At 41.4% G+C, this 20,607-nt stretch overlaps 1 protein-coding gene and 1 long non-coding RNA gene across 4 annotated transcripts in view; one reads left to right on the top strand and one right to left on the bottom strand.

The window, feature by feature from the left end:
- LOC138983605 (probable N-acetyltransferase 16) overlaps positions 1–20,607 on the bottom strand; it is a 44,527-nt gene that overhangs the window by 16,861 nt on the left and 7,059 nt on the right. The gene's annotated exons all lie outside the window — the stretch shown is intronic.
- On the top strand, positions 3,672–9,328 carry LOC138983602 (uncharacterized). The gene is made up of 3 exons (XR_011461205.1): positions 3,672–4,083; positions 6,603–6,679; positions 8,920–9,328. It is a non-coding gene; the product is annotated as an uncharacterized lncRNA (long non-coding RNA).

The following is a 20,607-nucleotide window of genomic DNA, read 5'->3' as shown; positions in this document are numbered from 1 at the left end:
CAACGAAAATGGCATGGCACGTGTGCCGCTCAAAAAGAAAGTAGACACAGAGGGGCGTTCTGCGCCTTTTTCAGATGGTGAAATTGCTGTACTCTTGACAGAAGTGTTTTACGAAAGAACGGTTATTCTGTCCAAATTTCAGAACAGTCTAACTGTTAAACATAAAGACGCTGTCTGGTCCAAAATTGCCAAAGAAGTGTCTCTCTCTCTCTCTCTCTCTCTCTCTCTCTCTCTCTCTCTCTCTCTCTCTCTCTCTCTCTTACGACACACGCACACACAGACAAACGTACACTCATGCACATACTGACACTATGACACAAGTGACACTGACGGCACACATAAACACACACACACACCACACACTGCACACACACACACACACACACGCGCGCGCTCGCGCGCACACATATACACACACACACGCACCCATACACGCACGCACACATTCACAAACAAATAACCACACACTCACTCTCTCTCACTTTCTCTCATTCTCTCTCAATCTACACTCATACACACACTGAAACTATGATGACACAAGTGACACGTCACACACACACACACACACACCCACACACACACATACACACACACACACACACACACACACACACACACATACTCACCGTAGTGACACACATATACACACGCGCGTACAGTTGAAAGTCAAGACATGATATGATTTTTTCAAAGCATAGGAAGGTTTCTTTTGCAAATGAATAAAATTAACACAGAGGCAAAATCCGGTTTTTGCAGCCGGAATGCAATTGCGGAGGCTTAAAAAGGAAAAGATTAATAAAAAATATATAGCTCCCGGCGGAACTTGAACCCGGAGCAAATGAACGAGAGTCCGGAACCGTTACCACTGCACTATGTTACTCGTGTAGAATAGAGGCATGATGAAAAAAGGCATTCTGAGTTATTCAGTCGTGCTGGTTTGAAAGCTCGCCACCTTCGCCGAATGACTCGAGCACGATTTTTTCGGTCAGTAACTGATCGAACTGTCGCTTTTGAGTCACTCTGTTTTAAGCATTTCACCTAAATTAAACAAGAATGTCACAGTCCGTGTCTATGGTGCAAGGTAGGAGACCGTCTCATTGTAGCCAAGTTACGACAGTTGCTCGATTGACGCATTTCACGTCTTCGATATTGTGTCTGAGATAATTTCCCAATGAGCTGCCTTTAAAAACGGAATGTCCTGCAATTGTAGTATGCGCTGGAGGTTTCTTTTGGATGGGTAAGGACCCTTGAGATGCGATATCGTCGTATAATTATGTCAAGCGAGAGGCCCTTGACATTGGAAGTGGGAACTTCGAAAGCAAAGTTGCCAGCTACTCGGTATGCACGAGCTAAATTGAACGCCGAAGTAGTGGCTTCGAGAGTTCTGAGGTCAAGGTCGAGAAAATTGGGGGAATCCCACTTAGTGCGCATGCGTTTGTAAACGGTAGGCTTGGTGACCAGAAGAAACAAATCTCATCGCGAGTTCGTAAATGGGCAAACGTTGATCGCGCTGTATCTCTGGTTGAACGAAAGCTGTGATAATTGTCCTTAAATAGAATGACTGTCTATAATAATGACCAGAATGTTGGGGACAATAAAAAAAAGGTTGTTTATGTGGTAGCGAAGTCGGTTAACTTAAAACTCTTTTTGTAGTGTTTTTTTAATGATTGTGTATCGGTAAAACTGCTGGACAAAAATAGTTTGGTCAGAGCGAATGTTTGTGTTACTGGTAAATTTAAAAAGGCAGAACTCCATTTTTTGGGAATCAAGATATAAGGTGTAGTGAAAAGAAGATAAGTTCAGCGAATTTCATATTATTTGAGAAAATGTGTGTCCGAATTTTTAAAACAGAAAAATTGTTGTAGGCCTACTTAGGTGTTTGTAAATTGCGTTTGTCCTCGTTAATTGTGAAGAGGATGTATGTTTATATAAAGTTCAAAGTCAAGATTGGATTTTTGTAGCCTACGTGCGTGTGTGCATGTGTATTAGACATAATACATAGACATAGAACACTTTATTATCTCAATTACGATAAACTCGGGTGTGGTGAATCACAATAAACAGCATAAAACGTAAGAACATGAATAAAATATCAAGGCGCAAATATAGTCAGCTCATCATAGTGTGGGGAGTGGGTACACACACACACACACACACACACACACACACACACACACACACACACACCGTCGAACACACACATAACGTCGAACACACACACACACACACACACACACACACACACACCGTCGAACACACACACACCGTCGAACACACACATAACATCGAAAACACACACACACACACACACACACACAAACACACACACACAAACACACACACACACAAACACACACACACACACGGCACGCGCGAACACGCAAACAAACGTATGAAGGAACAGACGCACAATTATACCCGCACGCACGCACACACAGGCAGACAGGCACTCGCACAAATACATACATACACACACACACACACACACACACACACACACACACACACACACACACACACACACACACACACACACACAGATAAAGCAATGACAAAAAAAATAGCAGAAACTTACACTTCAACACTCGAACACACACACACACACACACACACACACACACGCACACAAACACACGCACGCACGCACACAAACACACACACACACACACTCACACATGCACACAACGACGCCCATTTTCATAGAAACACAGTAACCCCCTCGTATAAGCGGGAATGAAAGAGTGGTGGCCAATGACCCAGAACAAACAAAAGTCAAAGCTGGCAACTCAGGTTTGTATTCAGGGAAATGTGCACGAAATGCATGCAGAAGATACGACTTTTTCCTCTATTTTCTCTCTTTGGGAGCGTCAGCTCGGTTTGACATGAAAAACTGAAGAAAAGCCCTGCCTTTTTGCACTGAGAAACTGTGGAAGTAGCGTGTTTACTACTGGGTCTGGCTGTAGTACATTTACTCTCATTTACTTCCTCGTTAGCTTCCAAAGTAAACTCTTTTTTCGTCCCATGCATGCGAAAGTGAGGATGTACTTCCGATGTCACTCAAAACTTTAGAAGTAGTCGCAAAATACCCTGAGTTACTTCCTCGCTTTGCTTCTAGGTAAACCCTTTTTCCGGCCCATGCATACGAAAGTGAGGCAAGTACTTCCGATGTCACTCAAAACTTCGGGAGTTGTCGCGAACTTCCCCCATAAGCATACGGGCCCAGATGAATTTATCTAATCTATCCCTGTCTTGCTTGTTGATGTTGCCACCCCAACACACGGAGCCAAAGTACAACACACTATTGCACGTTGAAGTGTAAAACATCTGAAGGATTTCTTGTCTGATGTTAAAAGACCTGAGTTTTCTCAAAAAGCACAGGCGAGAGTGGAGTTTCTTCACAAGGGCATCAGAGTTTGGTTTCCATGTCAACTTATTGTCTATAATCACCCCCAAATACTTATACTGCTCTACCTTCTCTACGACCTCCCCCTTGATTACTATCTCCCTGTGTACATGTTCCCCCCTCCTGTTGTCCATTATCATTTCCTTTGTCTTCCCCACATTAAGCTCTAAATAGTTGTTTTCACACCACCCCACAAACCTATCTACCTCCTGCCTGTAGTCAGAGTCGTCGTCATCAGTCAGCAGTCCGGTCAGTCCAGTGTCGCACCTGGCCCGGTTTGCTCAATAAAGCACCACAAGTATGCTAAATAATTAATTAAACATGATTAAATTGGCGACTGCTCTCCACCATTTGAAGATTAAAATTGGCCGTCATAGACTGGTTTTCGTCGCGAGCGTGCCGTTTTCATGACGACTCAAAACAATGGCGGATGGGATGGCCGCTTTGTGACAACAAGCCCACACGTTTCAGTAAGAAATCGACTCAAGGTGGTTCAGAAACCAGCAGACTGACTGGGAACGACACAGAATCACGAGAAAGTCATGCTCGACGCACAAAATGCAAAGTTATCAATTCAGCAAGCAGTGGGAAAGTTGGATTGAACTGCATGAGTGTTACCGTCGTGTGGCGGTGTGCGCTGACTACCCACGACGCAGAGCTCTCTCCTGCTGCCGGGATTTGTAAGTAAAGCAAGTGTTGTGTAGACTTTGGACAGACCTAGACAAATGTTGCTGCCGTTTTTGTCTGTGTGTCTGCTGGTGTGTTGAGCGAATGAAGCATCCATCAAGCGAGTGCACGAACGTGTAGTGTGCAGGGTCGATTGAGTCCAGTTTTGGCCGGTTTGAACACGGACACGCCACGGTGTGTGTGTGTGTGTCTGTGCACTGCACAGGAGCTTGTATCAAAGTGCCGGTCGATCATTATTTACTCCTTCATCCCTACAGTCTTCTTACAACTAGGGTCTACATACTACGCATTCGCTAGCCTCGTAAGGGCGTACATGCAGGAGTAAATAATGATCAACTGACAGTTGGGTACAAGCTCCTGTGGTGCACTGGCAGACAGAGTAGGTAATCCCCCTAAAAATTGTTTTGAGATGGAAAAAGTAAGGTCAGTCAGCACAGTCTTTGGATGTAGTGCAACAGAAAATGTTATTTATAACTGACATTTTATATTGTCAGCGGTATGAGTTTTTCTGTGCTTAAAGTTTTTAATGTTGTGATTTTGCAGGAAAAACTATGATTGAAGCTTATTGTAAGGCTTTGTGAAAGGGTAACTTTTTAACGAAGATCACATTCTTCCTCGGACGGCGTTCATTGAAGCAAACACTAAATGCGGCAGAATCTCATTCATCCTTTCTTTTTTAACTGCCATTTTTAAGTGTCGCTGTGCATGTTGAAAGCTTCTTGTCATCATTTTCACGAGTTTTCATTCACAAGCACCTGGGAAATAAATCTCATGTTCCCCGGGGAATAAATCCCCGGTTACCATAGTTGCAGGAAGCCCTATTACATGGATAATCAAAAGCAAACCCAATAGAAACGCTCGAGGATTCTTCGGCTCTTTTCATTGGCGTTTCCCCAGACCTAAACAGACGACACTGCTTCGCCAAGTTCCAAATACGAACTGGCAAACTGGCAAATGTAAACAAAAAACAAAACTACCTCATCAAAGGTCATACATTTATGCTTTATCGCAAACAAATGAAACCTATCGATATGTTTTATCTTCTCACAAAGTCATGGAGTGCGTGTATCTCTGTTTGGAGAAACACGAACGTCAAGTTTAAGTCAAACCAATTGACCCCTGACACACACATTTTGACCCGTGCACAAGACGTTGTATCGATAAATTAAGCGCAAATAAAAAAATAATAATAAAAAAGCAAAGAACATAGCAACAAGAAATGAAGACATCTGACAAAGCCGAGCAAGCAGAATGACAAGTCTAATGAAAAACAGAGAGGCAATGAGAAACAAGATCGCGATTATCTTTCCTTCGCGGCACGACGCAACTCGTTTGTGTCCTTTGACCCAATTCGTGCAGTGCTGCACGATGCAAATCTTCTGTGACCTTTGACTCAACGTAGCTTCAATATTTGATTACTAATATTTACCACTGAAAACCGAGGGGTGGAATACCGAGAGGGGCAGGGTGGTAGGGCGATGGTGAAATGTAATGAAGAGACACGTGTAGCAATAAGAGAAAACCGATTCCGCAATAACACAAACAAGAACAAAAAACCCAACAAATATGATCGTCTGCGTAGCAGGTGTGCAAGTGAAGGGTTGGGGGGGGGGGTAACTTGATCATTAATTTGTGGGTGTCAGTGTTTGTGTTCATGGACTGATTGTGAGGGAAGGGGAGGGTGGGGTGGGTTGTGTTTCAGGTTTTGGTGTGGGTATGAAACGAGCAAAACAATACCCACACCACAAAATCTTTGAGGCAAAAAACACTCGCCGTCGCATCATTTTGTCCGCACAATATTATATGCACCAACAACCGGAAAGAAAGGTGACAATGGAAAAAGACTCATCTTTGCTTCCTGCGATTCCTTGCCCCAGACTCGAACGTCGCACGATAATCCACGTAACAGATCTGTTGTGAGATGGTCAACGCTGACTGTGTAAGCAAATCACCTCGTTTGAAATACGACAATCCCATCGCTCGAATGCAACATGTGGACACTATCGTCTCAAAGGCGCTTACTGTTGGTTTCACACACCACTCTGTAGTCGGAACCTACAGAACTTCGCATCCTCAAACCTGACATACTTGTCTCAACATTATAAACTCAAATCACACACAGTAAGTTGCTTTCGCACGCCAGCTTTGAACAACGTGCTGGGGCCCCGAACATGCATTATAATAACAGAACTCGCGTTTCAAACCATGGCTCCCTGTGTTGATTTTTCACTTAATGTTGAACCACCAAAATGATGACAAAAACGATGTTTGATGGTGTGTTGCCAGACCAGCTTTTTTGTCGGTCCGAGGGGGAGCATATCGTCTTTTGTTTCATATTTATTGACCAAGGCCGGACCGACAAAAAAGCTGGTCTGTCAACAACCCATCAAACATCTTATAATGTTCAGAACTGATGTTGCTGTAGAACTGTATGTAATTGGCCAGCCTTTGGTTTACACTTACTGGTTTATATGTTGCTATAATTACTAAAACTATTTTTTTTAATTTTCAGGGGGAAAGCACCCGGACATCAAACATTCTTGCAATGTGTGGCAATAATGGTTTAAAATATTTTGGACAAAGCTCAAGGTGAGTTGAAATGTTCATAATTCTGATGTAAGTCAAGCTTATCTTTTATCTTGAGTAACTATCTCTGTCATGTTTCTCTCAGGCTGCGCGACCGACAGAAAAGTTGCCAGGAACCGATTCCTTGAGTGTGGCCAATTGTTCCCCATTTCTGGTTCACTTGAGCTGCAGGCAATTTTGTTGAGTGATGAAAAGTTATGGATTCTTTAAAAAGGTGTACGTTTGAGGATAAGACACTGTCAAAGTTTTGAAACAGTATTTTTCTTCTTCATGGTTATAAAAAAACTGCAGCACCTGTGTTCAATTTCTGAAGATGCATTATTACTACAGTGGCACCCCCCTTTTACGACCTCAAACAATCTGAGAAAATCGAGTCTAAAAAAGGAACGAGTCTTAAAATGGGGGTAATTTTACAGAGGTTATGAACAGAAAATGTGAGAAAACAAGGTCTTAAAAAGAAGGGAGTTTTAAATTGGGGGGGTCATAGAAGGGAGGTTCCACTGCATTAATCATGCCATGGAAATCATGATCAGTTTACAGATAAATACAATGACAATTAAAAGCAATTTGCAGCCCAGTGTCTTATTATTTGATCATATTCTGTCTATTTTTATCATTGCATCTTTGCTACAGAAATTCATGGTTACATCTTGACCAAAAGTCAATTATTATCAATAAACCAAACAACATGCGCACACAAAAACATACTCAATTGTCAAGAACAGTGTCTATTTTATTCCATGTAGATATCAAATCCACAGGCACACATTCTCTCTGCACAGTTCAAAGGTGCTACACATGAAACTATTCTTGGAATTCGAGCACTTTTCAACACCTGTATATATTTGTTTTGCACAAGTTTTACTAGACCTGTGAATTCAACGCATTAATCAATACACTTTCAGGACCCTTCCCCAAAAATTCATTCAGTGAGAGTGAATGTACACACATCCTAAAAAACACGAAATGAATAGTCATTCTGTCAGTCTTTGATACTGATCCAAGACATTGATGTGACGAAGAAAGGGGTAAGTTTATTTTAGAAAGCTAAAATCTTTCAGAGGGAAGTGGTGTTATCAAACACTGGTCTTTTCACATGCTCCCAGGAAATCACTGAAAGCAGACCTCTTCAACTTCAGAAGACCCTCCCTCGTCTTCTTTTTGAGGGGCTATCTAGAGATACTCCAGTGCCGAGAGTATGAAATAAATAAATATATAGCTGTCTGTCAGCGTTCTCTAGAATGAAGATGTCTCTACATGGTGCAGAACTGTGCACATAATAAAAAAAACACCACACACACAACATATGTTCAAACACTGATCCAAATGTTGGGGGTGGGCGTTTACTAGGTACTAACGGCGCTTACAAGGTAGATTACAGTACATTAAAAAAGCCAAAAACTATATACATTATTTGTATTTTTGACCAAATTATGACATTTTACACAGATTGAGACAGTCAGTGTTCCTCAAGGTGAACAAGGACTGTCAGGGCAGGGGCGGACGAGGGGGGGGGGGGGGGGGGGTTCTGGGGTTTCCGGAAACCTCCCCCCCAGCCAAATAATAAAAATAATTGTTTGTGTTTTTTTGTGTTGAGTTTCAATTTTTGGGGTATTAATCAGTGACAAAATCTGCTGCCTGAAACTGGTAATGATCATCCTCAGATTGCACCAGATTGCACCATTTTGCATCCTTTTTTTCAAAATTTTCCGGGGGAGCATGCCCCCGGACCCCCCTAGCAAGCTAGGCGCTTCGCGCCGTCGGCTCGGCGCTTCGCACCCATAACTTCACAATATACTTTTCGAAACCCCCCCCATAAAATGAACTGATCCGCCCCTGCAAGGTGTGTGTAAAATGTCATATTTTGGTCAAAGATACAAATAACATTTATGTAACGATTGGTTCTGGTTTTAATTCCTTTTAATTGTTTTTTTTAATGTACAAACATGCACTATTTTGTAGTCTCAGCTGGCCGTCTAATATGGAATGTGACAGAGCATGTGTAAACCAACCCACACAGAAACGCACTTTGTTTAACACCACAATGTACTCCAATACAGGCAACAAGGAAGAAAGTCAGTGTACTGGCCAGTTGGATGTATAATGTCATTCCTATGACCCATACACAGCAACTGCACATGGCAACTCTTACACCTTCACCCGAATAGCCAATATCTTTCCTCAATATAACTGAACGATGCGTATCGTTTGGCTTTATTGATCTTTCCCTCTTTTTCTTCCAGGACCAGGGCATCTTCAATCTCTTCTTTGTGTGTGGGCCAGTAGGAGCCTGCTGTCATCAAGCACCAGTGCCTTGAAGTCCTGGAGCATAAACAGAAAATCACCCATCAGTGAAGACACTTAATTCAAACTTCGAAAAGGGTTGAAAAAGTTAACCAAGTGCAAGAAAAAGTGTGAAAATAAAGAGTTACAGAAGAGTGTTTGTAATCTATTCATGTACGTAATGGATTGCAAGTGTGAGTAAAAGGTGGTGGTGGGTGGGAGAGGGGGGATGGGATATACCTGTGGGCATTGGCTTTCCAGATTTTTAGCATTCTGACACACTTAGCATTCTCACACTGACAAGTGTGAAAATGTGACGTGTTCTAGTGCTCCTGACGAGCAAAAGTGTCAGTTACACATCTTTGGCTACTTGGAATGAATGCCCAGTTTACCATTGCATTGTACAGTGAAACCCTAACTTCCCCCCCCCCCTTTTAAAAAAAACCACAACAACATTTGTCTTAAAAGACACTACTTTCTCAGATTCCTGTTTATAACCTCTATTCTAAGACATTCTGCTTTTCTTTGATTGAGTTTGCTGTATATACATATATATCTTAAAAGGTCTCCACTGTATCTCTAAAAAATTTCTCTACAAGAGGTATTGTAGCAGCATCTGTCAAGTGCTCAACCGCAAAAAGGTCAATTTGATATAATTATTCAATACTTATGTTTCAAGCTAAGCAGAACTGCTGTTTGACATGTGGTTGGAAAATGTGCTTCAGGGATTGTCTTATTTGAAAAAAAAATTGAACAGGAAGGCAGACATCTATTTGAACTGCAAAGCAGACACAATTCAAAAACCTACACATCATTATTATGACTTCCTACATAACAGCATGATCATGGAATCTGTTAGCCAATGTGTCAGATCATAACGATCATTATGGAGGCAGAAATGATCCCCTCAATCTGTAAAATATCCTTCTTTACAAACAGCATACAGGTGTAGCTAAAACAGAATTCATATTACAGTGGAACCCCCTTTTACGATCTCCCAAAATCTGATAAAATCAGGTATTAAAAAGCAGGAAGTCTTAAAATGAAGGTGAATTTGCATAGGTTATGACCAGAAAATCTGAAAAGCAAGGTCTAAATATAGGGGAGATCTTGAATTGTAAAGGTTTTTAAAAGGGGGGGGGGTTCACGGTACAGCACCCCAATTGTGAGGACTGTTCATTTATTTCCCTTTATGAGACACTAAAAGGTTGTGGGTACTGAAATATAACTGCACAAAATATCTTGACAAAATCTGGATGCTGAAGCTGAATTTTCATTCTTTTTCAATATTTTTTGAAACCAGGAAATACACACATTCCCTAGAATGAAAAAGAAAGCACCGGTAATGTAATTTGTGACTGAGACCTAAAAACCTCACCGTTAGTCATTATTTAGTATACCCTGTAACAAAGTCTTCGACCTCACAAATCTTGCAGAATAAAAAGGTACTTACTCGAATGATTGAGTTTGGAGGAGGCGTGGGGTTTGAGGGGGGGAAGCAGTGAGAGAAAGTACTTATAACTATAGTCCTGATTCACCTTCAAATTGTTTTTTGGGCCACCCAGACCACTATTTACACCCCCACTTACACACAATTTTACTTATTTTCTGCACACATTACATTCTTAAAACACACACACATCCACACATAACAAGTACACAACACGCACTGATTTTCTTGACATTGTTCAGTTGGATGAATGTAATTTCTTCATTTTCTGTGATAGCACTCTATTGGAATTCACAAAATTACCCTTGGCTCTAACATCATAAGTCTTTTTCTTTTAACTCCTGCACACAGAGAAAGTATCTATTAATATTATAAGTATAACTAGTCCTCACTTACCTTCAAATTGTTATTCGGATCAGCCTTCCCCTTGCCCAGCAAACCAATTTCAGTTTGAGAAGACTTGGACCAGTCCTTGCCTCTGCATTAGCTCACACCTCTGCTAATTCCTCTCCCTATCCTGCCTCGATGTGCACTTTTCTCTTGAAGTTGAACGAGCAGCCTGGCCGCTTGTTGTTTTGAATGTAAAACTTCCATAGCCTGAAAATAAAGACAAATGCTTGAAAAGAATACACTATATATTAATCAATCTCCCTTACAGTTAATGAGTTATGTGTAGCAAACGTCAATCATAATCAGGAAAAGCTCGCTTGAGTTTTGACAGCTGGCACACAACGTTCACGCACACAACAGTGTAGTTTGTACTCCTTTTTTCACGTGTATACAAAAATACCATTTATATATATGTCATTATATCACAAGCATAATACACACACACACACACAAACACACACATAATCACACTCATGCACACAGTGACACACACACACAGTCACATTCATGCACACACACACAGTGATACAAGTCTCACACACACACACATGACACACACACACACACACACACACACACACAACAAATGCACAAGACACTGATATCCTCGACATTGTTCAGAGGGATAAGTATAATTTCTTCTCTTTTGGGTTACTATTATGAGAAAAGACATAATTTTCAGAGCTCTCTATTTCGGTAGTTATTTTTTCCGAAATGTAGCAAAAAGTAGCGAAATGTAGCGAAATGTAGCGAAAAGTAGCAAAATGTAGCGAAAAGTAGCGAAATGTGGCGAAATGGAACATGATAAAAACGAACTTTTCGAACATTTGGAGCTCCAACAATTTTCGTAGTTATCGATTCAGACTTTATCAAGTTGTAATACTGAACACTTGACTTTCATGCCCAGGTAAGTGATAAGGCTTAAATCCAAAGTGTAAAATATGGAGTTGACACATTGAAATCACAAAGAGAGACTGAGAGACTGATACTGTTTATTTGTGTAGTTCAAAAGGATGGAAGTTGATTAGTCGTATATATACGATATATATCATATGTGACTCTGCATAAGACCATAAACGTATGGCTTACAACCTGTCCCTATCACCGTTCCAATATATAGTAATAATTGATCAGAGCACATAATACATGCAGAGAGAGAGAGAGACAGAGAGAGAGAAAGAGACAGAGAGAGACAGAGAGAGACAGAGACAGAGACAGAGAGAGACAGGGAAAGACAGAGAGAGACACAGACAGAGAGAGCGAAAGAGACAGAGAGACACAGACAGAGAGAGAGAAAGAGACAGAGAGAGACAGAGAGAGAGATTTAAACTCAGATTTAGAATCACATTTTTTATTGACAAATCCAAAAATCACAAAAGGTAAGGATCATGATCCAAGAAATTACTGTGTGCTTGTGGTTTTGGCACATTGTTTCCGTTTAACTTGACCTGGCTTCTTGCCTTTATTGGTGCACGGGGTGTTCTGCATCCGTCTGTGCTCCTGACTACTTGTTCGTCTGTCAGTACCAATGCAGACATGAACTTTTTGAAACGCTTGCTCCTTTTGCCCTGATCTTCAAACAACCAAATGTCCCGCGAGACAACAAATCTGTCAAACTGTGGCGTCAAAGAAAACTCCCTAACATTTATGAACGACCTTTTTACTTCGCGGTATTGTTGGCGAACAACCGCATGCAGTTTATTCACCAACTCAACAACATCGAACGCAGAAGAAGAAGAAGAATTCACCAACTCAACAAGTTTGAGAGACTTCCAGCTAACAGCCTGTTTGAGCACATGGTTGATGCTCTCGCAGTTGTTGTTTGTCCAGCGAACGTTTGCCAAGAGTAGGTTTATCATTCCTGTGTATGCAGCAACATTCTGCAAAAGCAGTGGTGTCATTTTGTCCACATACTTCTGAACACCCGAGTCTGAGGGAGAAACCATGCATAAACTGTCTTCAGGTTCGACCTGGTCATCAGCCGACACCAGGATTCCATTGCGCCCGAAAATCAAATTTTCGAAGTGCTGCCTTTGTGACTTCGGCAACCCACTTTGTCTTTCAATGACGCAGAGAAGTTTTTCTGCAGGTGAAGCGAACAACACATAAGCAGAGATCCGGGGAACGCCATCCCCATTGCTTTTCTCATCGCAGTTTCCTCATCACTGCCAAGAACAGGTAACTTTTTACAATCTGCTAAAAGGCCTGCCAGATGCTGGAAAAGGACACTGAATGTGGCAGTGTCACTATTCCCGTGTAAAAATAAAGGCCCGCAAAATAGAGGATGGTCTCCCGTCTTGCGGTTCATTAATGCCAGGTTTTTGTACACAAGAACAGTGACGTGGACGCTCCCGAGATTAAAAGTTTTGTCCACACCCAAAACTGTCGCTTGTGCAGAGCAGGGTGGACAACAGAAGCGTCGTAGATCACTGATTTGTTCTTCTGTGTACAAAACTATGCACGGCACTTTGCCACGTTGGCGAACAACCAGTTTAATGAAAGGTAAGACATGTTGTAGTTCTTCGACACCAGCTACTTGGTCAGAGAAATTGTCGTTGTGTGCATGGGGTTGATTTTATTTTCTCATCCTAGCCTTCGCGTTATATATGCAGCGTTTATTTCTCGGTCCTTCAAAGACCTCCGTGTCACTTTCAGAATTGCCTGCATACACTTCAGATGGTCGTTTGCTCAAAAGATCAGTCTTTATTTTATGCATCTGTTTGGGGTGAATTCTAACGTAAGGGCCTTTGTACTCATGGACAGCTATTGTTGGTACATTACCTGACAGCCATGATACCCGCTTCTTGTATGTCTTGTGTTTTACGTAGTATCTGTGTAGTGTGACTATTGTTTCTGGTGCTGGTTGGGGTACAAGGGGGATATACTCTCTCTTCTTCTGCACTGTCTTTTCACGACAATACATGCCATTTTTGAAGCTCACGTGCTTTAAAGTACCATCAGTTTGCACACAAACACTTTTGCTGGTTGGGCCACTACCCCAAGCACCTCTGTCATCGACAAATTGAGAAGGTTTGTTTTGGGCCCTCCTGGTCACATTCTCTGCATTATCAACAATGAAGAAGACATTTTCTTTCGGACCAGGGGGGACGTTTTCAACTCTGTCTGACATTGCCGTGTTCTGGAGTACATGAATCAACTTTGCAATTTCAAGAAATTTGCCATTTGGCAAAACATTCATGTGATTGGGCATTACCGTGTTTTCATGGAAATCATCATCATCATCATCATCATCATCATCATCATCCTTTAGCACAACATTCATGGAATTGGGCATTACATTGTTTTCATGGAAATCATAATCATCATCATCATCATCATCATCATCATCATCATCATCATCATCATCATCATCATCCTTTGGCACAACATTCATGGATTACAACTTGATAATCTGAATCGATAACTACGAAAATTGACAATTAATTGTTGGAGCTCCAAATGTTCCAAAAGTTTGTTTTTGTCATGTTTCATTTCGCTACATTTCGCTACTTTTCGCTACATTTCGCTACATTTCGCTACTTTTTGCTACATTTCGCTACATTTCGCTACATTTCGGAAAAAATCACTACCCCTCTATTTGTCTGAAACATGAATGCGCTATGCTTCGAAGTCTCGCACGTTTACTGTTCCCTGTGTTCGATCAGTGACATGAATGGAATTTGAAACAAATGCATAAGCTTATAGGTAAAAGCGCAACTTTAGAGACATATATTTGAAATGATCACCAACAGGCAACACATATGTCCAAGATAATCTGACTGAGTACTGCTTCTAAACAAAGTACGAGCATGATCTTCGTCAGGGCGAATCATTTTGAGTGCTACAGGGCTTTTTGACTCGCATCGATCGATTCATTTGCAGTCCTGCTGAGAGCAACTTGTACACTGATACTGACTTGTCCTATTGAAAGCTTTATTTCAGTGTCAGACAACGTTAACACTTACCTTTTCACTTTCAGACTACAATGATCGCAGGAAGACGCCATTGTTGACACATTTGACAAGGGAAATCACCCAACCATTACAAGAGTGCTCTTTCCTTGGATTCTGTTACGACAATTAATTAGCTATCAAAACTGTTGAATTTGCAAAGTTAAGTTATTCCTCATGGATGGTAGCATTATTTGTAACGTAGAATCTTACGGTGATGCTTTGAAAGCGATCTGAAGGCCTTTTCCCGGCGGATACTATCCCTTTAAGTACTTAGGCCTTAAACTGAAGTACGTGTTGACAGAATATTTTAATATAAGTGCAGTTTATATTTCAAAGTTTGGAGTCGTAGATCATTCTTTTTGGATGCAAAATGACTAACATGTATCAGTGAAATTTGTTGTTTAATTCTGCAAGCAAATGTGTGTGCTGTTATTGCATTATTTGCAAAAAACGCACAGAAAAAACACTATTTTTGACGACTCACTGCAGTTATCCCAGGTGCGGTTAGATAGACGCGCATACATGTAAGTACAGTTTATTTTCTAGGTTTGGTATCGTAGATAATTTTTTGGGAATGCAATGTGACAAACATGTATTGATACAGTTTGTTGTATAATTTTGCAAGTGAATATGTGTTTATTGGCAGCATGTTTCACTAAAACGCAGTAAAATAAAAACTTTTTCGTTGCTTTTGTTGTTTCCTTTGATTGCAGCCAAATGACTTGCTCTAGGGGGCTGAAAATTAAGTGGAAGACACTTTGAGATATAAGAAATCGGATAGGCCATGACACGAGACAAATGAAAGCCTTGGTCATTGACAACATTAGCAGGCAAGTAAGCGGGGTTAGTGTGTCCATTAATCATGTCGAAAAAATATTCTATTTCAACAGCATGTCCAACAACAGTTGTTGGCAAATGTTCGTGACCGATGTAACCATCAATGCCGTACTGAGTCGAAATCTGTGCGTACAAGGATGTCCCTTCAAACAGCACGCTGTCTAAATCCGTCGACTGAATCTGATGAAATAGTCCTGCATGCTCATGATGGTGATGGTCGACATTTGACATGCCAACAAACATCAACAAAGCAGCCAGCGCAATTGCAGTGCATTGCCTGCCGCTAGTGTCACCAAATATCGCGCAACCCTGGTGTAAGTAAGCAAGCAAAGATCTTACCATGATGATGAAGTTCAACAGATGATTGCAGCGGATTCGAGTTTCCTTCCTTTTTCCTTCTTCGTCTCTTGCCGTTTCCCGCGTCTTGTCGAGTTGCTGCGCATGCGCGATAGCTATGTCCAACAGTTTCGTATTATTATAAGTTGAAATTACCGAAACAAATTATAATTGCACATTGTTAAATGCAAATTGTTTTTAGACAAAAAAACTAAGTGAATTTTGCAAGCAAAATAATTTTCATGGAAAACGCTGTTGACTCAGTAAGGAAGACTTTTTGTTTTAGACAGAGTTAGGACTTTCTCCGTCACAGTTGGGGCCTTACAAAGGTTAGTACGGATAACTTCGCACGGAAAGACGAGGAATGTCTGTTAAAAGAATCCTTTGCATGGCCTCGGCGTATGGGCAGTAGCTCTAAACGTAAACTATGGCAACAACAACAAAATTCGGGGACGCCTAGAATCACACAATAATGTATCTGGAGTTTTTGCAGGCGATGTCTCAACAAAAAAAAAAAAGTAGAGGCTCCAAGACGGCTCCGTGTCCGACGCGGGTACTATGCACGCACAACAGCCCGAAACTCCGTCGATAGAGATAACACCCCTGGCCTAGGTGATGTCTCTATCGACGAAGTTTCGGGTTGATAGTATCAATCAATCAATCAATGAGTCTTATATCGCGCATATTCCGTGGGTACAGTTCTAGGCGCTCTGCAGTGATGCCGTGTGAGATGAAATTTTATACGGCCAGTAGATTGCAGCCATTTCGGCGCATATTTACCTTTCACGGCCTATTATTCCAAGTCACACGGGTATAGGTAGACAATTATTAACTGTGCCTAAGCAATTTTGTCAGGAAAGACCCTTTTGTCAATCGTGGGATCTTTAACGTGCACACCCAATGTAGTGTACACGGGGGAGGTTCGGACACCGAAGAGAGTCTGCACACAAAGTTGACTCTGTGAAAAAATTTCCGCCGAACCTGGGATCGAACTCACGCTGACAGCGGCCAACTGAATACAAATCCAGCGCGCTACCAACTGAGCTATATCCCCGCCCAGTGATAGTAGTAAGGGCAGTAACTCAAGACGTAAATGTGGCAGTGTCCCATAGGCAACCGCAGAGTTATCCTGTCCATAGGCAACCGCTTACTTGATCCCAATTACTAGGCGTCCTCGGGTACGCCTAGAATAATTGTATAATGGGAACGATACTTAAAAAGAATAATTATGGTAAGCGTGAAGTGTGGACTTTTTTCCCCTCCAGAATCTGCAACTGACTGAGAAACTATACGCACGTTAATATGGGGGCCAGGAGGCCCCCATTCATACCCTGGCCCCCATTCATACGGATAGTTTCGAGGTTGACCATGGGCAGCGCCATTTTGTTGTGAAGTACGTCATCAGTTTGTGTACACAGGAAGTTGTGACATCCGTCACCCTATGGGATGTGTGAAGGCAACATTGTTCATCAGTAGAAAGTTGTGAAATCCGTCACCCTATGGGAGGGGTGAAGGCAGAATTGGTCATCACTGAGTCTGTGTAACACAGGAAGTTGTGAAATACGTCACCCTATGGGAGGGGTGACGGCAAAATTGTTCAACAAAAACATCTTAGGTCGACCTGTGCAGGGTCAACCGCAACAAACTCAACCCATTCATACTTTGCTGTATTTCAGTGACTTATATACCGACATTTTTATTTCTTATTTTTAGCACAGGTGTAGGAAAAAATCATGAACCAAAATGTTATTTATTTTGTAATTTAACATTTGTTTTATTACAAATGTGACCATGGTCTTTTAAACATACAGTGACATTAAACATTGTTATGTTAAAAAAAAGAAAAAAGAAAAAAAGCTTTTGTGCACAAATCAGAAAATACATTGTACATTTTACCTACAGGCCAAACCGTGAGTGTCTGTGGCAAAGCCCGACCCAGGAAATTGCACTGATTTTATATTTAGATCAGAGGGAAATTGTCAAGAACAGGCGCTTGCATTTGGATGTGTCCAATGATAGTAGGTTTGGTTGTGATCAATCAGAATAATGTAGGAATAAAAATGTATGACAGTTTGGTATGATGACATGTAATTCACATATGCTGAAATATAATATTATACATCATGTAATAAAATTATGGCTGTTCCCATGACCATGAAGCCCAACAAAGGTTTAATGTAATGTAATTCAAAATACCTAACCAAGCACCTATTAATCTCGTCTATGCGCGTGAAGATTGAGGCCGTCTGCCAGTAGCGGTTAGGTCATACAGTGGAACCCCTCTCTAGCGACCTTGAAAATGTTGACAAAAATCGGTCCTTATGGAGGGGGGTCCTTACAGAGGGAGGGGGGCGGAGTCAGGGGGCCACAAAGAAAGTCAGATTTTCTTAAAAAAAAGAAAACAGAGAAGTTTGAGTAGCTGACGACCGTTCCCTCAAGCAAACTGCTTCGATTTCATGTTTGTCCATGGTGTCCACCAGTTCTGGTGCATGTACCACCCTGGCTAAGTTTCCTCTCAAGACATCAAAGAGACCCCATCGGTTAAACTCCCCATAGGTTAAACTCGGTCACTGACCCGGGTGCAGGAAGTGTTTCCTCTCTCAGATATGAAAGGGGAACCACCTCTCATAGCTAAAACTGGGTCAATGACCCCTGGGAAGAAGGTCAGTGTCTATAAAATTTTAATCCTAGGCCTGCGGCCAGGGGGTGGGGGGGTGGGGGAGTATACCGGTACCATTTGAGAATCAGACCAAATGAGAATTGAACCATTTGAGAACATCCTTTTTTTTTCAATCACTACATCGAAGGCCTGCGGCCCGGGGTTCACATGGGTTGGTTTGTTTGTTTGTTTCAAACCCACACCCATATACACACATTTCACATTTAAACCATTTGTCGGCCCCCTGTCGATATTTATCGACTAAGTTCCTTGTATTCATTGCTGGCAAGTTGATCTGTATCAGTGCATGTACAACAATAAGTAGCCTACGAATCATAGACACGCGCGTTTGCATTAAATACATGCAGAATTATGTAGTGTGTGTGTGTGTGAGTGTGTGTGTGTGTGTGTCGTCTTCTGTTTAATCTTTATCAGCCTTGGCCTCCGGCTTCGGTCAATAAAGCTGATGAAATAAAAGACTAAATGCGGCTCTCTCGGGCCAACAAAAAACCCTGGTCTGTCATAAAACCAACCAAATATATTGATTCCCAGCTCGTTATGTGTGAAAAGTCGTGAAAATGATGACAATAGGCCTATGTTTCTTCCTCTTTTGTGTGATGTTGCAAAACACGTCGTACAAAGGTGACAAAGGTCCGTTAATAGGCACGACATATCGGAGGATACCAGCAACACATCTTTTTCAGTGCCGAAAGCTGTCTTGTTTATTCTTAGAGCAACAGTATTGTCAATGTCAGTACTGACTTCCGAAACAAAGCACGACATGGATTTCCTTATTAAAAGTACGACTCCGCCTGAGTGCCTACCTCGCCGAGAAAGTTTCTTCGCAGGCGCGACAAATTTGGCAAAGTCAGTAAAAATGTTACTAAAATCAAAGTCACTGTTCACAAATGTCTCTGTCAAGCAGACTATGTCGAAAGAACACACGTAGCTAATAAAAGATAAATCAGGAAGTTTGTTATATAAATTTTCTACATTGTACGCGAGAAACGTTACATTACCAGGATGGTCGGGTTTGTCCTATTTCTTGTTTCTTTCTGAGCGCCGCACATTCCTTGGCTGTTGTTGTGAGAGAATGTGGTTTTAAATATGTGTGGTCTGCAGATTGATTGGTTTTATGAGTGTGTGTTAACTGTTGGATCAGTATTTTCCTTTGTGTGTACATACTATACCTTGCTTTTTACCCTTAGTCTTAGATATTTTTGTTTACCTATGGCTTTCGTGTCGGTGTGTTTTTTTGCTCGTACTCATAAACTAGTTTGCTATGTTTTTGTTGTTATCAAGGTTTTGTTCATTCGTCCTTTTACCCCTTTTATGAATGATGCAGAAATTGTTGTTTTACCTTGTCTATAAGGCTTTTATTAGCTAATGACAATAAAGTGTTAAAGTGTCAAAGCGTCAAAGCGTCAAGCGTCTCTCTCTCTCTCTCTCTCTCTCTCTCTCTCTCTCTTTCTCTTTCTCTCTCTCTTTCTCTTTCTCTCTCTTTCTCTCTCTCTCTTTCTCTCTCTCTCTCTTTTTCTCTCTCTCTCTCTTTCTCTCTCTCTCTTTCTCTCTCTCTTTCTCTCTCTCTCTCTTTCTCTCTCTCTTTCTCTCTCTCCCACTTCTCTCTCTCTTTCTCTCTCTCTCTCTTTCTCTCTCTCTGTCTCTGTCTCTCTCTCTCTCTCTCTCTCTCTCTCTCTCTCTCTCTCTCTCTCTCTCTCTCTCTCTCTCTCTTCCACTTACATACGTACTAAATATAACATATAAGGGAAAGTCGCCAATCCTGGAACAGTCGGCCAACTTGGAACACCTCAATATGCCGGGGAACAATTCATGAACAATTGTTTTGCACAAATGTGTAGTGACATTCCTTGATATTATTCAAGCAAAAAAAATGACTACCCCGGCAAAACAAAAAAAATGGTACGTTTTTTAAACTTTTCTTCCTTCTTCTTCTTATTTCTACCGTCTACAATTCGTATTATTACTCTTTATCAATATACGTTCACGTACAATGTTGATTGCT

Source organism: Littorina saxatilis, linkage group LG13 (genome assembly GCF_037325665.1).
Source record: "Littorina saxatilis isolate snail1 linkage group LG13, US_GU_Lsax_2.0, whole genome shotgun sequence".
Classification (NCBI taxonomy): domain Eukaryota; kingdom Metazoa; phylum Mollusca; class Gastropoda; order Littorinimorpha; family Littorinidae; genus Littorina; species Littorina saxatilis.
This window is presented reverse-complemented; position numbering and strand designations above follow the sequence as displayed.